Genomic DNA, 16,838 nt, shown 5'->3' with positions numbered 1-16,838 from the left:
ACTCATAATGTGGGACATGCAATCAAAATTAATTCTAAACTGAAATACTGATGTCGGTCCATTACACAATTATAATCAGCGAATAATGTTAGAAAACATGAAAGTGACACCACAGTGACAATTTAACTTTTTTTTTATTCAACACAATGTGCTTTTAAAAAGGCACGAATCAAAAGGAGCTCAGTCAAAACAAAGTGCTTGTCATAAATTAAAACAAAAAAGGAAATGACTCCATAAAAACAAAATGTGTTTTTAAAGTACATTAAGTGTTAATAGTTCCATATTCTGATAGTGGTCATTGCTACAGAGGGTAGATTCAGTATTTTGGGTCTCCATATCACATTATTCAGTAAACATTATGATAAAAACTCACAAAGGCTTCATGATAAAAATTCAATAAGATTCTAATTATAATCCATCCTCAACAGCAATGACAACTATTAGAATGTGGAGCCATTTAAAACGTTTTGGCACTTACTGTACCTTGAAGGCTGCAACTCACTTTTTTAAAATAAAACATTCAAATAAAAGTACTGGTTTCTACTGTGCCGTACTTCAACTGGCAACATCAAGGTAAGCATTAGGTCACACAACATTAAACATGTATAGTGCATGAATTCAACAGTCGTTTCCCACAAGTACAGTACAAAAACTTGGGCTTGGCAATACGTCAATGTTGTGATATTTATCTATTAACAATCAATGTATTAAATCTGAGGTAGAAGAGGCAAACAGTGTAACATATTAAACATGAGGTAGAAGAGGCAAATTATTACATTTGTAAAGAGGGGAAAAAAAACAAAAAACATCCTCAATACTCAGCTCAACAAATAGTCCATTCTGAGTGATTCACTCATTGAACAAATCATTCTTCAGTGTCAGTAGACGCTCTTTCAGTGGTTTGTTGTCCTCAAGAGACATCACAACTTTTTGGATAAATGTGAATGTAAGCTCGAGATTCTTTGGGTACTGTAGGTCTAGTGCATAGACATACCCAAAGAGCAGGAGAAATGAGTCAGCCAGGTGTGTGGGACCACTCACAAGTATTTCATCTTCCACGACAATACAGATGCTCTCAGGGCTGAAGAGGGCCGCATCAGTAGTATCATCAGTGACAACTGTCAGGAGAGCCACCGTAGTGTCAGTGAGGTCTGGACCATCTGCTGACTATAAAACACAAATAATACAAAAATGAGTTCAGCCCCTCAAGGATACAAATCATGCTAATGATGTCTAGACATTACGGTCACTTTGCACTTAGACTGCAACTAAGCTACATGTTTAAACTATTTTCTTTACACATGCTTATTATTTTATGTTAGTTTCACACCTACCTGTAAGCATACTTTTTGTTTAGTGGAATTCTTTATACTTACCTTTTCATTTATGTAATTTCTACATGTCAGTTTGCAGAATAACAACTCAAGGAAACTTCATAAACAGGTCCTGGGGGCTATTCCAGAAAGGAGGTTCAACAAACTGAGCCTAACCCTGAACTCAGAGTTGACTTACCCTGTGAAGTGAAACTGAGTTTTCAGTTACAGAACAGCTGATCTGAGTTAGGTAAGTTGACTCAGAGTACGTTAACTCGGAGTTGAGCTTGTGCCTGACGACTAGTAAAAGCCATCATCAATGGAGCTCCGATACGGTTATTCACCATGGCAACGGGAGAAAACAGGAAGCAGACATTTTCTGGCTGCGGCTGTTATATAAATCACTGACAGAGTTTCAGATGCAGTCGTCTTTTCATTTTGAATTTAACATCACTTTATTTTATATTAGCCTTTAAGGAAGTGGTTGAATGTTGTTAAATGTTTTATATTAGGCTATTTTGTTTTATTTAAATCGGCTGGAAATGAAATATAAAAACATTTTATCTCATACTCAATGCGGCGACAAACTAGAAACACGGACTTTGAAATTACGTTGTTGGAAAAAATACAATTGGCTATACTGATGGTTTTCACATAACCTGCTTTCTGGAATGCCCCTCTGGTTCTCCTAGAGTTCTTTGAGTGATGTCATGTTTAAGCTGACTGAACAGCTAAGCAAAGGGATTGATAGTGAGGCCAGTACACTTACATTACAGGTCCTGAAAAACTTGGAGGCATCTTCACGCAGGTACACAGGAAGTGCACGAAGGACGAGGGCCCGTCTCATATTTACATCACGTTGTTCCTACATGGACAAAAAATATCCATTACAATAATAATTACACAAATATCAAAAACATTCATTGTACACTAATTATAGTAAAAATGAAAATGTTAAAAGATAAGCAAGTTAGTTATTAACAAGCAAAGCATCAAAGTTGTGTGCTTATAGATCTGCTATTTCTGTTGTTGTTCTTTGTATTTAACAAAGTATTAATAAAGGGTTCAAGTGATCAACTGTTGACCCCACAGTTGAGATAAAAACATTTAGAGAAATAGCAAAAGAATGACTGTGGAAACACAAAATAAAACCAATTATTAGTGTAATCCTCTCACCAGGCTCGAATTTGACTCTCACGATATTACCTTATTTAGAATATCTGAACAGCATGGGATATTAGGTGAGAAGGACATCTCCAATAAGAATCCCTATTGTAAACTTGCTAGGGTGAATGACAAATAGGGTATTAACTTCAGATAGAATGATTATAGACTTGGTTATTGTTATAAGGATATGCTTTCCCATGCATTAAATGAAACTGAAACAGTAAATGACTCCACCAATACAACAGACATAAGGTTCAAGATCTATATTAATCAAATGTTCAATGTATCACATCAAAAGAAATACAAATTATAAACCCCAATGATTTTTCCACAACCCCATGTCCAAATTATTTGCAAGCTTGCTTATTAAACCCTGGGCGCGCGTTGGAGCTCATAAAAAAAATGACGACATACATAAAGTCCCGAAGTCCACCCCACATTTGTAGTTACTCACTACTTGTAGATAATGCCTCAGCAAAATATAGTAGTTCCGTGCAGGTGTCCTCACAAGATCCACAGCGAACACAGCTATCAATGCAGCCAGTACTCGGTAGCAGCAACAGACATCCGTTGGAAACCCGAACTGATCGTCACAAGCAATTCTCTCCAAGTCTTGCACGATGCTAGGCTAACCTCTAGGATGTCGAATGTCTCCACAATTCGACGGCAGCTTCAGTCTCCACTTGGTCTTTCTTAACTAAATAATAAACACTCTCTTATAGAAATAAAATCAGGATTTCCCTTAAAAAAACTCTGTAGGTATGGTTTTGTTCTCTCTTTATCGTTTCCTTTGGTCGTTTTTCCTTCACCAACCCCACTAACGTCTCTCCTCTCCCTTCTTTCAACTTTTCCCTCCCTTTTCTTTCCCGGCAACCAGTCCACTCTCCCATTGGCCACAACTTAACAAGTTAGCTCATTGGTCAAAACTTTAACGAGATACGTGGGAAATTTAAACTTAAAAGTAAACCAACCTATTCACTTGTAAAACATTTTTAAACATTGCTTCAAAAAGAAATGCATTAATGACATTACAAATCAGGAGCTATTCGATCACCTTTTAAATCTAATACCAATGAATTATAACAAATACACTCTATACTTGGTTTTAGCAATGTATTACATTAGTAACACTATTTCATAATACATCCTACCTGAACTGTTAAAAGGATTTCGAGATGATCTCACAACCACACACTTGAGCCTAGGAAGAAATACAAACACAGGCCTGGTTAGCATCATGATAACACACTCACATTATGTTGTTTAGCATTGTTCGTTTCACGCTAGCACACACGTACACACAGCTCGATAACGTATAATATTTACTGTGTAAGGCAGACACTTATTGAAATAAGTATACTCACAGTACGCACTTGCATTACCGGCGAACAGCGAAAACTCATGGACCTTCCTCCACCGTCAATGTCCCGGGCAAACATGCATTATGGGAAATGTAGTTCATCCAGGAGACCTGCTGATAACGTTACACCGTTGTAAGATGAAGTAACGTAACGTATTTGTCACATATTTAACAACTTCTAAAGTTACAATTACTTGGATTTTTAAACTATTTACAACAAATATTCACTGTGCACATTGTACAAATGTATTCCCAGTTCCACATTTAAGACTATCGAAATTAAATTTGAAAAAAACAACATTAGAGTTACTTACCAAATCAGAGGTGATGATAAGATGGCGCTTAAGAAAACGAAGGCAATAAGACTAATGATAAAAACGGAGGTGGTGGTGGTTTCAAGCGGGCAGCATAAAAGTGCGCATTGCAAACAAATTAAAACAAATTAAACTGTGTTCCACATCCCCGCATCAAGGCAAATTCAAGATGGCTGACTCAGCTTTCCTGAGGGAGAGATGACCCACCCACCAGAACGTCATGACGTCGATAACGTCATGACACTACCTAAACTTTTTTGAGCGTTCCACACAAATTACCTATAAAATATTGAGCCCTCTTCAATTAAAGTGGCATAAATCTCAACAGAGCTCAACACTTTATAGTTTGGTCAACTGCATAACGACATTTGACTGTTATGACCTTATTACTTATGAGCTAGTACAACTGTTTGGGATTACAGTGTAGGTAGGGCTGGTATACAGAAGATAGCCCTATTTGGTAAAAGACCAAGTCCATATTATGGCAAGAACTGCTCAAATAAGCAAAGAGAAACGACAGTCCATCATTACTTTAAGACATGAAGGTCAGTCAATCTGGAAAATGTCAAGAACTTCTAAAGTTTCTTCAAGTGCAGTCGCAAAAACCATCAAGCACTATGATGAAACTGGCTCTCATGAGGACCGCCACTGGAATGGAAGACCCAGAGTTACCTCTGCTGCAGAGGATAAGTTCATTAGAGTTACCAGCCTCAGAAATTGCAGCCCAAATAAATGCTTCACAGAGTTCAAGTAACAGACACATCTCAAAATCAACTGTTCAGAGGAGACTGCGTGAATCAGGCCTTTATGGTCGAATTGCTGCAATGAAACCACTACTAAAGGACACCAATAAGAAGAAAATAATTGCTTGGGCCAAGAAACACGAGCAATTGACATTAGACTGGTGGAAATGTGTCCTTTGGTCTGGAGTCCAAATTGGATATTTTTGGTTCCAACCGCCGTGTCTTTGTGAGACGCGGTGGGGTGAACGGATGATCTCTGCATGTGTATTTTCCACCGTAAAGCATGGAGGAGGAGGTGTTATGGTGTGGGGGTGCTTTGCTGGTGACACTGTCTGTGATTTATTTAGAATTCAAGGCACACTTAACCAGCATGGCTGCCACAGCATTCTGCAGCGATACACCATCCCATCTGGTTTGGGCTATAATTTGTTTTTCAACAGGACAATGACCCAACACCCCTCTAGGCTGTGTAAGGGCTATTTGACCAAGAAGGAGATTGAAGGAGTGCTGCATCAGATGACCTGGCCTCCACAATCCACCGACCTCAACCAAATTGAGTGAAGGAAAAGCAGCCAACAAGTGCTCAGCATATGTGGGAACTCCTTCAAGACTGTTGGAAAAGTATTCCAGGTGAAGCTGGTTGAGAGAATGCCAAGAGTGTGCAAAGCGGTCATCAATATAAAATAGATTTTGATTTGTTTAACACTTTTTTTTAACTACATGATTCCATCTGTGTTATTTCATAGTTGTGATGTCTTCACTATTATTCTACAATGTAGAAAATAGTAAAAATAAAGAAAAACCCTTGAATGAGTAGGTGTTCTAAAACTTTTGACCGGTAATGTATATCTTCTGTTTTGGAGTTTGAAAATGTACTGGCCCAAGTGGAAAGCCATATGAAAGCTAGATTAACTGGCCCGGTAACCTCAGCAGATGTTGCCTGGTCAGCGGGCAGCCCTGAATGTTGGTCTTTAGCTAATCCACTCCCTGTACTCCATGTCATGTGCCAAAGAAAAAATGTCACCTGCTGGAGAAGACAGATTTTGGGCCCAGTTATCCCTCTCACTTTGCCTCTTCCTCTCTAGTGTGATTCACACATTTCAGTTAATTACTATAGCTCCCATCTTGGGCCAATCAGTGTAATTTTGTAAATGCCTGATCTTTATGGCAAGAAGCATCATTCACACAAGCTTTGTCAAAATCGGACTAGTGTTGTCTGAGAAATCGCGTGTGACTTACGGACGAACAGACGCACGGAAATCGATCCACAGTCCCATCCCAATTTCATTGTGGGGGACAACTAGAGCCTGCAGGACTTGCTTTGTGTAGTGTGGTGTCAAAGAAGCATAGCATCTCTTTATCACGAACAGACTTCTCCCCATCTTTACAACCATTGAATCAATATATTTTGACCAGGAGAGTTTACAATCCAAGGTAACACCAAGTAATTTAGTCTCCTCAACTTCCCCAACAGCCACATTATTCATTAGCAGATTCTTCTGAGGTCTAGAAGGTCCACTCAACCCATTAGAGGGCAAGGTAAGTGCCAAAAAATACACAACCATTCTTAGTGATCACCTTCAACCTATGGTGAAGCATTTCTATCCTGATCGGAGTGGTCTCATCCAGGAGGATAATGCCCCCATGGAGTGGTCACTGGATGGTTTAATGAGCATGAAAACCATGTGCCATGGCCAACTCAAGGTCTCAACTCAATGTAAAGCTTATGGGAGATTCTGGAACAGCGCCTGAGATTCTTTTTTTTGGTCACATACAGCAGATAGGTGTAGTGAAATGTATTGTTTTACAGGGTCATCCATAGTAGTACCCCTGGTGCAAATTAGGGTTAAGTGCCTTGCTTAACCCTCCCGTTGTCCTAGGGTCAAAATGACCCGCCACTGTGTTGAACCAACTTTATTAAATTGTTATATTTTTTGGATCATTTGTGAGAAGGAGGCAGTGATACTTTCTTTAAATCGGCTTTTGTGGAGCAATAGGTAATTATTCTTTGTGGGAGGCAGTTGTTGATGTGTTGAGAGGATCCCTGGTTCCAGCCCAGGTTGGGGCAAGGAGAGGGACGGACGCAACACTGTTACATTGACGCTGTTGACCCAGATCACTCAGTTGGGCTCTGCCCAGCTGCTTGGGTTGCTGCGGAGAAGGAGGAAGTCAAAAGGGGGTGAGTTTAAGCGGTGTGAAATGGCTAGCTAGTTAGCGGTGCGTGCTAGTAGCGTTTCAAATCAGTGACATCACCCACTCTGAGACATTGAAGTAATTGTAAGCGATAGGTAACGATGTTTCGTGGGAGGCAGTTGTTGATGTGTTCATAGGGTCCCTAGTTCAAGCCCAGGTTGGGGTAAGGAGAGGGACGGACCAAGACAGTTACACCTGCGTGTGTATGTATGCATGTGTGTGTTCATCCTCCAGTCTAGTCTCAGATGTGTTGCCCACCCTGGCGATAACATCAGAAGGTTTGTAAGCTCTCGCCCTGGCAGGTGCTCTACACATACAGTGAGCTCTGAACTCCAGTGGGTCCTCAGTGTGTCGTACACCCACACAAAGAGCATCTACATCCTGCTCCGAGGCATGAGGTAAGCCTGGGTGAAGCAGCGCCTCAATGGAAGTTCGATGACAGGAGGATTCTCAGAATAAACATGGAGAGTGGTCGTCTATGAGAGATAGTATTCTTATGTCAAGATGAGTCAATGCCAAAATAGTGTGACTCAGAGGCCTCAGTCGAAGCAGCCCTTAGGTCATATGGAAGTCATCTCAGTGCAGGTTGAATGTGAATGCTCATGACATACCATGCCTAAATAAGTAATGTTTCAGCAGCACGATATAGAGGGAAGATGTACTGTATTTGAAACGGCAGACTAGATACAGTGAAAACCAAAGTATTGGATTTGATTTGACCTCAATTCAAATTTGTACAGATGTCCTATAGCAACAGGAAATGTGAATTATTATGTGGATTATAATTAATGGACATTTGTGTAGGGGTTGATAAATTTTTCGTTAATGCAACTCAAGTCTGCCATTTTTAAGTGAAAACTACAAACTTTAGAAGCATTTTTAAACCATGAATACACTACAATTTCCATTTCCTGCTGCACAGGAACATTTCTGAGTGACAACAGAGTGATCCAATTAAGATAGTTCATCTGTAGTTATCTAACCACAACAAAGACAGTATTCATCCTTTCAGTCTTAGACTGGGCCAACTCCACAGTTCTTCTATGGGGCAGTAAAGAACCCAGGGTAGTGTTTTTCGTCATGAATCTTGTTCTGGAGGCAGCTCTGCAGAGCTGGTACAGCCACAAAGTCAACAAATCGTATTTTAAACCTAACCTTAACCCTAACCTTAACCACACAGCTAACCCTAATGCCTAACCTTAAATTACATTTTCATGAATTTTTACAATATACACAGCCAATTTTGACTTTGCAGTTGGCCCATCTAGCGTAAATAGCTCAGTTCTGTCTCTAGGACAAGACTTATCCAAATAAACGTAAATCTGCGTAAAGAACAAGAAAAGTGTGTACTCCATTTCACAAAGTACATGAGTTTATTTTCCTGTGAAACTAGAGCCACAGTGTAAAACATCCTTTTTTCAATATGGTCTTTAAAAGCATCAATGGGTGGTTTTAAGAACACAGACCTCAATGCCACCACCAACTGTAGCGGTGTCGAATTGGCTTGTTCCTGTTTCTTTCATATCTTACTAAAAGGAAGGCAGATGGTGACTCAATTATCTTAGACTTCTGCTTGGAGGATTTAATGTGGACAGTCCACTTAACAGCCTTGTGTCTTGGTGAAATTGTAAAATAAGTTGCTTTTACAAAAGAAAGAGTGTGGGATATTGAAAAGGCAACCATCCCTGTCAGCAGAGGAGGTCGAGCATGCCCTTTTTCACAGGAGGCTGGTGATGTGAGGACAGCTCATAATAACAGCCGCCTATGCTGCTGATACTCAAACCTAACTAACTTGCTCCAAAAAAATGTTCGATATTCTCTATCTGTTTAGAATGAAGGGTGGCCAATCTACACATCCTGTGTCCCTATTTGTCTATATAGAGTGAGCCTTTCTCTCTCCCACAGTGTGCTGTCTGTTTAGGGAGTTGGGTCTCTGCTATGCACAGCTGGAATGCACAGCTTTCCTCCCCTGGGGGCTTTCAGACAGCTTTGCTGCGCTCTGCCACAGCGCACACACATGTTTGTTAGCCTACAAGCTACACATAGCTTGCTTTGCTGTTGCACGCGCCTCCAATGCACTCAGAATTGGTTTATTTTCCAACCACGGGAGGGATGGTTTGAGGAGGAGAAGAGTTCCTTTTAAGGATTGTTCATTTCAACTGTAGTTGGAGTGGTAACAGTATATCCTCCATCGTTTCTCTTTACAGTTATTTTTGCAGATTTTATTATTGGTGTCGTGACATTTGAATATACACTTGTTAATGATGAGAGAAGCAGTGTCGGACAATACTGTCACACCATGAAAAACGGCCACCACCAACTGTAGCGGTGCCATGAGAGCCTCTGTCTTACTCCAAGTAGAGCCAGAGCTTGAGTGACATGTTTGAAGAAGGACCCACTGGCGAAGCACCCCATTCCCCCAACACAACAACACTGAACTGATGCACTTTACTTTATATACAGTGCCTTCGGAAAGTATTCAGACCCCTTGACTTTTTCCACATTTTGTTACGTTACAGCCTTATTCTAAAATTGAGTTTTTTTTTATTTATAATCCTCATCAATCTAAAAACAAATACCTCATAATGACAAAGCAAATACAGGTTTTCATTTTTGTTTTGCAAATGTCCCCCAAAAAATGACTGAACTGAAATATGACATTTTCATAAGTATTCAGACCCATTACTCAGTACTTTCTTAAAGCACCTTTGGCAGCAATGACAGCCTTGAGTCTTCTTGGGTATGACGCTACAAGCTTGACACACATGTATTTGGGGAGTTTCTCCCATTCTTCTCTGCAGGTCCTTTCAAGCTCTGTCAGGTTGGATGGGGAGCATTGCAGCACAGCTATTTTCAGGTCTCTCCAGAGATGTTCGATCGGGTTCCATTCCGGGATCTGGCTGGGCCACTCAAGGACATTCAGAGACTTGTCCCGAAGCCACTCCTGCATTGTTTTGGGTGTGTGCTTAGGGTCGTTGTCCTGTTGGAAGGTGAAGCTTCGCCCCAGTCTGAGGTCCTGAGCGCTCTGAAGCAGGTTTTCATCAAGGATCTCTCTGTACTTTGCTCCATTCATCTTTTCCTGGATCCTGACTAGTTTCCCAGTCCCTGCCGCTGAAAAACATCCCCACAGGATGATGCTGCCACAACCATGCTTCACCGTAGGGATGGTGCCAGCTTTCCTCCATACGTGAAGCTTGGCATTCAGGCCAAATAGTTCAATCTTGGTTTCATCAGACCAGAGAAGCTCATGGTCTGAGAGTCTTTAGGTCCCTTTTGGCAAACTCCAAGTGCGCTGTCATGTGCCTTTTACTGAGGAGTGGCTTCTGTCTGGTCACTCTACCATAAAGGCCTGATTGGTGGAGTGCTGCAGAGATGGTCGTCCTTCTGGAAGGTTTTCCCGTCTCCACAGAGGAACTCTAGAGCTCTGTCAGAGTGACACCCGGGTTCTTGTTCACCTCCCTGACCAAGGCCCTTCTCCCCCGATTGCTCAGTTTGGCTGGGCGGCCAGTTCTAGGAAGAGTTTTGGTGGTTCCAAACTTCTTCCATTTAAGAATGATGGAGGCCACTGTGTTCTTGGGGACCTTCAATGCTGCAGACATTTTTTGGTACCCTTCTCCAGATCTGTGCCTCGACACAATCCTGTCTCGGAGCTCTACGGACAATTCCTTCAACCTCATGGCTTGGTATTTGCTCTGAAATGCACTGTCAACTGTGGGACCTTATATAGACAAGTGTGTGCCTTTCCAAATCATGTCCAATGAATTGAATTTACCACAGGTGGACTCCAATAAAGTTGTAGAAACATGTCAAGGATGATCAATGGAAACAGGATGCACTTGAGCTCAATTTCATGTCTCATAGCAAAGGGTCTGAATACTTATGTAAACATTTCTGAAAACCAATTTTTGCTTTGTCATTATGGGGTATTGTGTGTAAATTGCTGAGGAATTGTTTTTATTTAATCAATTTTAGAATAATGCTGTAACGTTTAAAAAAAAGTCAAGGGGTCTGAATACTTTCCGAAGGCACTGATATATATATATATATATATATATATATAACAGTTGAAGTCGGAAGTTTACATACACTTAGGCTGGAGTCATTAAAACTCGTTTTTCAAACACTCCACAAATTTCTTGTTAACAAACTATAGTTTTGGCAAGTCGGTTAGGACATCTACTTTGTGCATGACACAAGTCATTTTTCCAACAATTGTTTACAGACAGATAATTTCACTTATAATTCACTGTATCACAATTCCAGTGGGACAGAAGTTTACATACACTAAGTTGACTGTGCCTTTAAACAGCTTGGAAAATTCCAGAAAATTATGTAATGGCTTTAGAAGCTTCTGATAGGCTAATTGACATCATTTGAGTCAATTGGAGGTGTACCTGTGGATGTATTTGAAGGCCTACCTTCAAACTCAGCGCCTCTTTGCTTGACGTCATGGGAAAATCAAAAGAAATCAGCCAAGACCTGAGAAAAACATTGTAGACCTCCACAAGTCTGATTCATCCTTGGGAGCAGACTACTGTTTGCAACTGCACATGGGGACAAAGATCGTACATTTTGGAGAAATGTCCTCTGGTCTGATTAACAAAAATATAACTGTTTGGCCATAATGACCATCGTTATGTTTGGAGGAAAAGGGGGGATACTTGCAAGCCGAAGAACACCATCCCAACTGTGAAGCACAGGGGTGGCAGCACCATGCTGTGGGGGTGCTTTGCTGCAGGATGGACTGGTGCACTTCACAAAATAGATGGCATCATGAGGAAGGAAAATTATGTGGATATATTGAAGCAACATCTCAAGACATCAAGTTAGAAAGTTAAAGCTTGGTCGCAAATGGGTGTTCCAAATGGACAATGACCCCAAGCATACTTCCAAAGTTGTAGTCAAATGGCTTAAGAACAACAAAGTCAAGGTATTGGAGTGGCCATCACAAAGCCCTGACCTCAATCCTATAGAACATTTGTGGGCAGAACTGAAAAAGTGTGTGCGAGCAAGGAGGCCTACAAACCTGACTCAGTTACACCAGCTCTGTCAGGAGGAATGGGCCAAAATTCACAAAACTTAATGTGGGAAGCTTGTGGAAGGCTACCCGAAACATTTGACCCAAGTCAAACAATTTAAAGGCAATGCTACCAAATACTAATTGAGTGTATGTAAACTTCTGACCCACTGGGAATGTGATGAAAGAAATAAAAGCTGAAATAAATCATTCTCTCTACTATTATTCTGACATTTCACATTCTTAATATAAAGTGGTGATCCTAACTGACCTAAAACAGGGAATTTTTACTAGAAAAATGTCAGGAATTGTGAAAAACTGACTTTAAATGTATTTGATTAAGGTGTATGTAAACTTCAGACTTCAACTGTATATATACAGTGCCTTGCAAAAGTATTCATCCCCTTGGCCTTTTTCCTATTTAGTTGCATTACAACCTGTAATTTAAATTGATTTTCATTTGGATTTCATGTAATGGACATACACAAAATAGTCCAAATTGGTGAAGTGAAATGAAAAAAATAACTTGCGACTTCACTTGAAGAAACTTTGAAAGTTCTTGACATTTTCCAGATTGACTGACCTTCATGTCTTAAAGTAATGATGGGCTGTCGTTTGTCTTTGCTTATTTGAGCTGTTCTTGCCATAATATGGACTTGGTCTTTTACCAAATAGGGCTATCTTCTGTATACCAGCCCTACCTAGTCACAACACAACTGATTGACTCAAACGCATTAAGATGAAAGAAATTCCACAAATTAACTTTTAAGAAGGCACAGCTGTTATTTGAAATGCATTCCAGGTGACTACCTCATGAAGCTGGTTTAGAGAATGCCAAGAGTGTGCAAAGCTGTCATCAAGGCAAAGGGTGGCTACTTTGAAGAATCGCAAATATAAAATATATTTTGATTTGTTTAACACTTTTTTGGTTACTACATGATTCCATATGTGTTATTTCATAGTTTTGATGTCTTCGCTATTATTCTACAACGTAGAAAAACCCTGGAATGGGTGGGTGTGTCCAAACTTTGACTGGACCTGTATATGTGTGTATATACTTATTATTATTTATACATTTTTTACTGGTACTCTTTACTTTATATACAGCAAACCATGAATTCTATTTCATAATCAAAATCAACCAAGTCTCATAAAAGCTTTCCATATCTTAAGAAGTACCTGTCAACATTAGAGAAGACAGGTCCTGAAGAGCGCCTAGCTAATCCCCAAAACCATCTCATCCTCATCCATCATCACCCTTATTCTGTTAGCTTTGGGGCGAGCACACTGATACGCACCATAACAAGCTCCCAACAGCCTAGTGAGGGGGGTTCTACAGTAGTAGGCTAGATGACATTCTGATTCTATCATCACCTCACTGTACAAACGCATGTCTACTGCTATTGGACAGCGATACCACCAGCTCCTGAGTGGCGCAGTGGTCTAAGGCACTGCATCGCAGTGCTAACTGTGCCACTAGAGATCCTGGTTCGAATCCAGGCTCTGTCGCAGCCGGCCGCGACTGGGAGACTCATGGGCGGCGCACAATTGGCACAGCGTCGTCCAGGGTAGGGGAGGGAATGGCCGGCAGGGATGTGGGTTCGATTCCCACGGGGGCCAGTATAAAAAATATATATATGTATTCACTAACTGTAAGTCGCTCTGGATAAGAGCGTCTGCCAAATGACGTAAATGTAATGTAAATGTAAAATGCCTTGACTAAAAACTGATCGCTCAAAATTAATGACTGTATAGCGCTGCTTTAAAAACCCCGCTACCGCCCAGTTGTCAGCAGTCAAGAGCATGAGCCTTGAATTCTTAGCAAGACATAAGAAGTAGGGCGTGTACATGGTCCATATATTATCAGGCAGGTGTGCTATTTTAGCAATAAGCATTATCACCTGTCTGATGCAGCATTGTGGCTACATGGCTGAAGCATTGGGTTGCTCCTCTGCATTGTTTACCACATAGACTCTAAAGGTGATCTTGTTGCTTGTCCTTGTTCCGACTGGCTCTAATAAAATCATGTGATTTTACAGTGTTTATAAATATAGTGTAATTGTGTGACTTTTACAGTGAATATAGGCCTAGCATTTATGCATTCGAATTGCCGACGCACTTCCCCCAGTTACTTTTTTTATTGTCATGCCAGACACTCAATATTGTAAAACGCTGCCAATTGGACAAAATTTGGAGTTGAATCATAAAGCACTGAAAAGCTCTTTTAAATAATTGTGATCAAAACTGTTGTATTTTCCCGAGATTGCATTTAGGAATGTTGGGCTTATTAGAACACATTTCTTTCTGCGCAGCAATCAGCTTTGTGAGGAATTGCGCACTCCTGCCACCCGACAGTTGATATTCAGCTGGTAAATAAACAACATAGCTCATGAACAGCTTCGGGAATGAATCTGATTTTAAACAATTATACACTGAGTGTACAAAACATTAGGAACACCTTCCTAATATTGAGTTGCACCCCCTTTTGCCCTCAGAACATCCTCAATTAATCGGGGCAAGGACTCTATAAGGTGTTGAAAGCGTTCCAAAGGCAAGCTTTCCCATGTTGACTCCAATGCTTTCCACAGTTTTGTCAAGTTGGCTGGATGTCTTTTGGGTGGTGGACCATCCTTGATACACACAGTGTTATGATGAGTTTCTCGGGTATCAAGTAATTCATGATGCAAGGAGATAGTTAACACTTAGATGGGGAGTTAATTTTAATATTTAATATGGTACCATGGTTCGTTATAACAAAAGACATAGCCTTACCTCTGGCTATTCCGAACTCACTGAACAAAGAAGATATATCAGCTTATATACACTCTGTTACACGTTTCTTCACGAACATCTGGTACCCATCAGTGGGCACTCTCTTCTTTGATGTTATTACCCTTTACCCCAAGTCAGTATATCCTGTGCATCAATCATTCTGAGATCAACAACAGTAATCTCCTTTGACGTAAGGAATGCAGACTCTGTGGCACCAAGTCACTTATCCACTAACTCTAACCTGGTTTCCCATAACACTATAAAAACCTCATATCACACGGGAACCTGTTGAGCTTGAAAAACCCAGCAGCGTTGCAGTTCTTGACACACTCAAACCGGTGCGCCTGGCACCTATTACCATACCCCGTTCAAAGGCACTTAAATATTTTGTCTTGCCCATTCACCTATAAAATGGCACACATACACAATCCATGTCTCAATTGTCTCAAGGCTTAAAAATCCTTCTTTAACCTGTCTCCTCCCCTTCATCTACACTGATTGAGTTGGAATTAATAGGTGACATCAATAAGGGATCATAGCTTTCACCTGGTCAGTCTATGTCAAAGAAAGAGCAGGTATTGTCACGATCGTCGTAATAAGCGGACCAAGGCGCAGCGTGATATGCGTACATCTTTTAATGAGTACTTCAACATGAACAACAAAACAACAAAGCGATACGTGAAGTCCAAGGTTGAACACCAAAACAAACCTTACACGGAACAAGATCCCATAAAAGACAAGTGCACAAAAGGCTGCCTAAGTATGGTTCCCAATCAGAGACAACGAGCCACAGCTGTCTCTAATTGGGAACCACCCCGGCCAACATAGAAACACATAAACTAGAACAAGAACATAGAAAATGAAACATAGAAACTATACATCGAAACTAACACCCTGGCTCAACATATGAGTCCCTAGAGCCAGGGCGTGACAGTACCCCCCCCCCCCCAAAGGCGCGGACTGCGACTGCGCCAACTAAACCAAACAGGGGAGGGGTCGGGTGGGCATTCCGCCTCAGAGGCGGATCCGGGCGTGACGACCACCCTCTAACTACCCCCCCGTAGCGCCCCTGGTCTGGTCTGGCCCCGCTGGCTGGAGCTGGACTGGACATCGGTGGAGCGGATTGCTTAGGCTCCGGTGTGGAGCAGCTGACCGGTACTTGACCAGGCACCGGTGAAACAGGCACGGACTGTGCCGGACTGACGACGCGCACCACAGGCTTGGTGCGGGGAGCAGGAATGGGCCGGACCGGGCTGACGACGCGCACCACTGGCTTGGTGCGGGGAGCAGGAACGGGCCGGACCGGGCTGGCGACGCGCACCACTGGCTTGGTGCGGGGAGCAGGAACGGGCCGGACCGGGCTGGCGACGCGCACCACTGGCTTGGTGCGGGGAGCAGGAACAGGCCAGACCGGGCTGGCAACGCGCACCACTGGTTTGGTGCGGGGAGCAGGAACGGAACAGACCGGGCTGGCGACGCGCACCACTGGCTTGGTGCGGGGAGCAGGAACGGAACAGACCGGGCTGGCGACGCGCACCACTGGCTAGGTGCGGGGAGCAGGAACAGGCCGGACCGGGCTGGCGACGCGCACCACTGGCTTGGTGCGGGGAGCAGGAACAGGCCGGACCGGGCTGGCGACGCGCACCACTGGCTTGGTGCGGGGAGCAGGAACAGGCCGGACCGGGCTGGCGACGCGCACCACAGGCTTGGTGCGAGGGGCAGGAACAGGCCGGGCCGGGCTGGCGACGTGCACCACAGGCTTGGTGCGATGGGCAGGAACAGGCCGGGCCGGGCTGGCGACGCGCACCACAGGCTTGGTGCGATGGGCAGGAACAGGCCGGGCCGGGCTGGCGACGCGCACCACAGGCTTGGTGCGAGGGGCAGGAACAGGCCGGACCGTACTGGGAACACACACCACTGGCCTTGTGCGGGGATCAGGAACGGGCCGGACCGGACTGG

At 42.5% G+C, this 16,838-nt stretch overlaps 1 long non-coding RNA gene across 2 annotated transcripts; it reads right to left on the bottom strand.

Moving 5' to 3' along the window:
• Positions 1 to 681: 681 nt before the first annotated feature.
• On the bottom strand, positions 682 to 4,570 carry LOC121535780. Of its 2 annotated transcripts, none has more exons than XR_005994778.2 (5): positions 4,155 to 4,570; positions 3,845 to 3,954; positions 3,632 to 3,681; positions 2,083 to 2,178; positions 682 to 1,167 (listed from the first exon to the last, which is right to left on the bottom strand). It is a non-coding gene; the product is annotated as an uncharacterized LOC121535780 (long non-coding RNA). The 2 variants fall into 2 exon arrangements; XR_005994779.2 differs by having other exon boundaries at positions 3,845 to 3,951.
• Between the last annotated feature and the right edge of the window lie 12,268 nt (positions 4,571 to 16,838).

The sequence above is a fragment of the Coregonus clupeaformis genome, chromosome 33 (assembly GCF_020615455.1).
Source record: "Coregonus clupeaformis isolate EN_2021a chromosome 33, ASM2061545v1, whole genome shotgun sequence".
Lineage (NCBI taxonomy): Eukaryota > Metazoa > Chordata > Actinopteri > Salmoniformes > Salmonidae > Coregonus > Coregonus clupeaformis.
The sequence above is the reverse complement of the archived record's forward strand: the minus strand, read 5'-3'. Positions and strand labels throughout refer to the sequence as shown.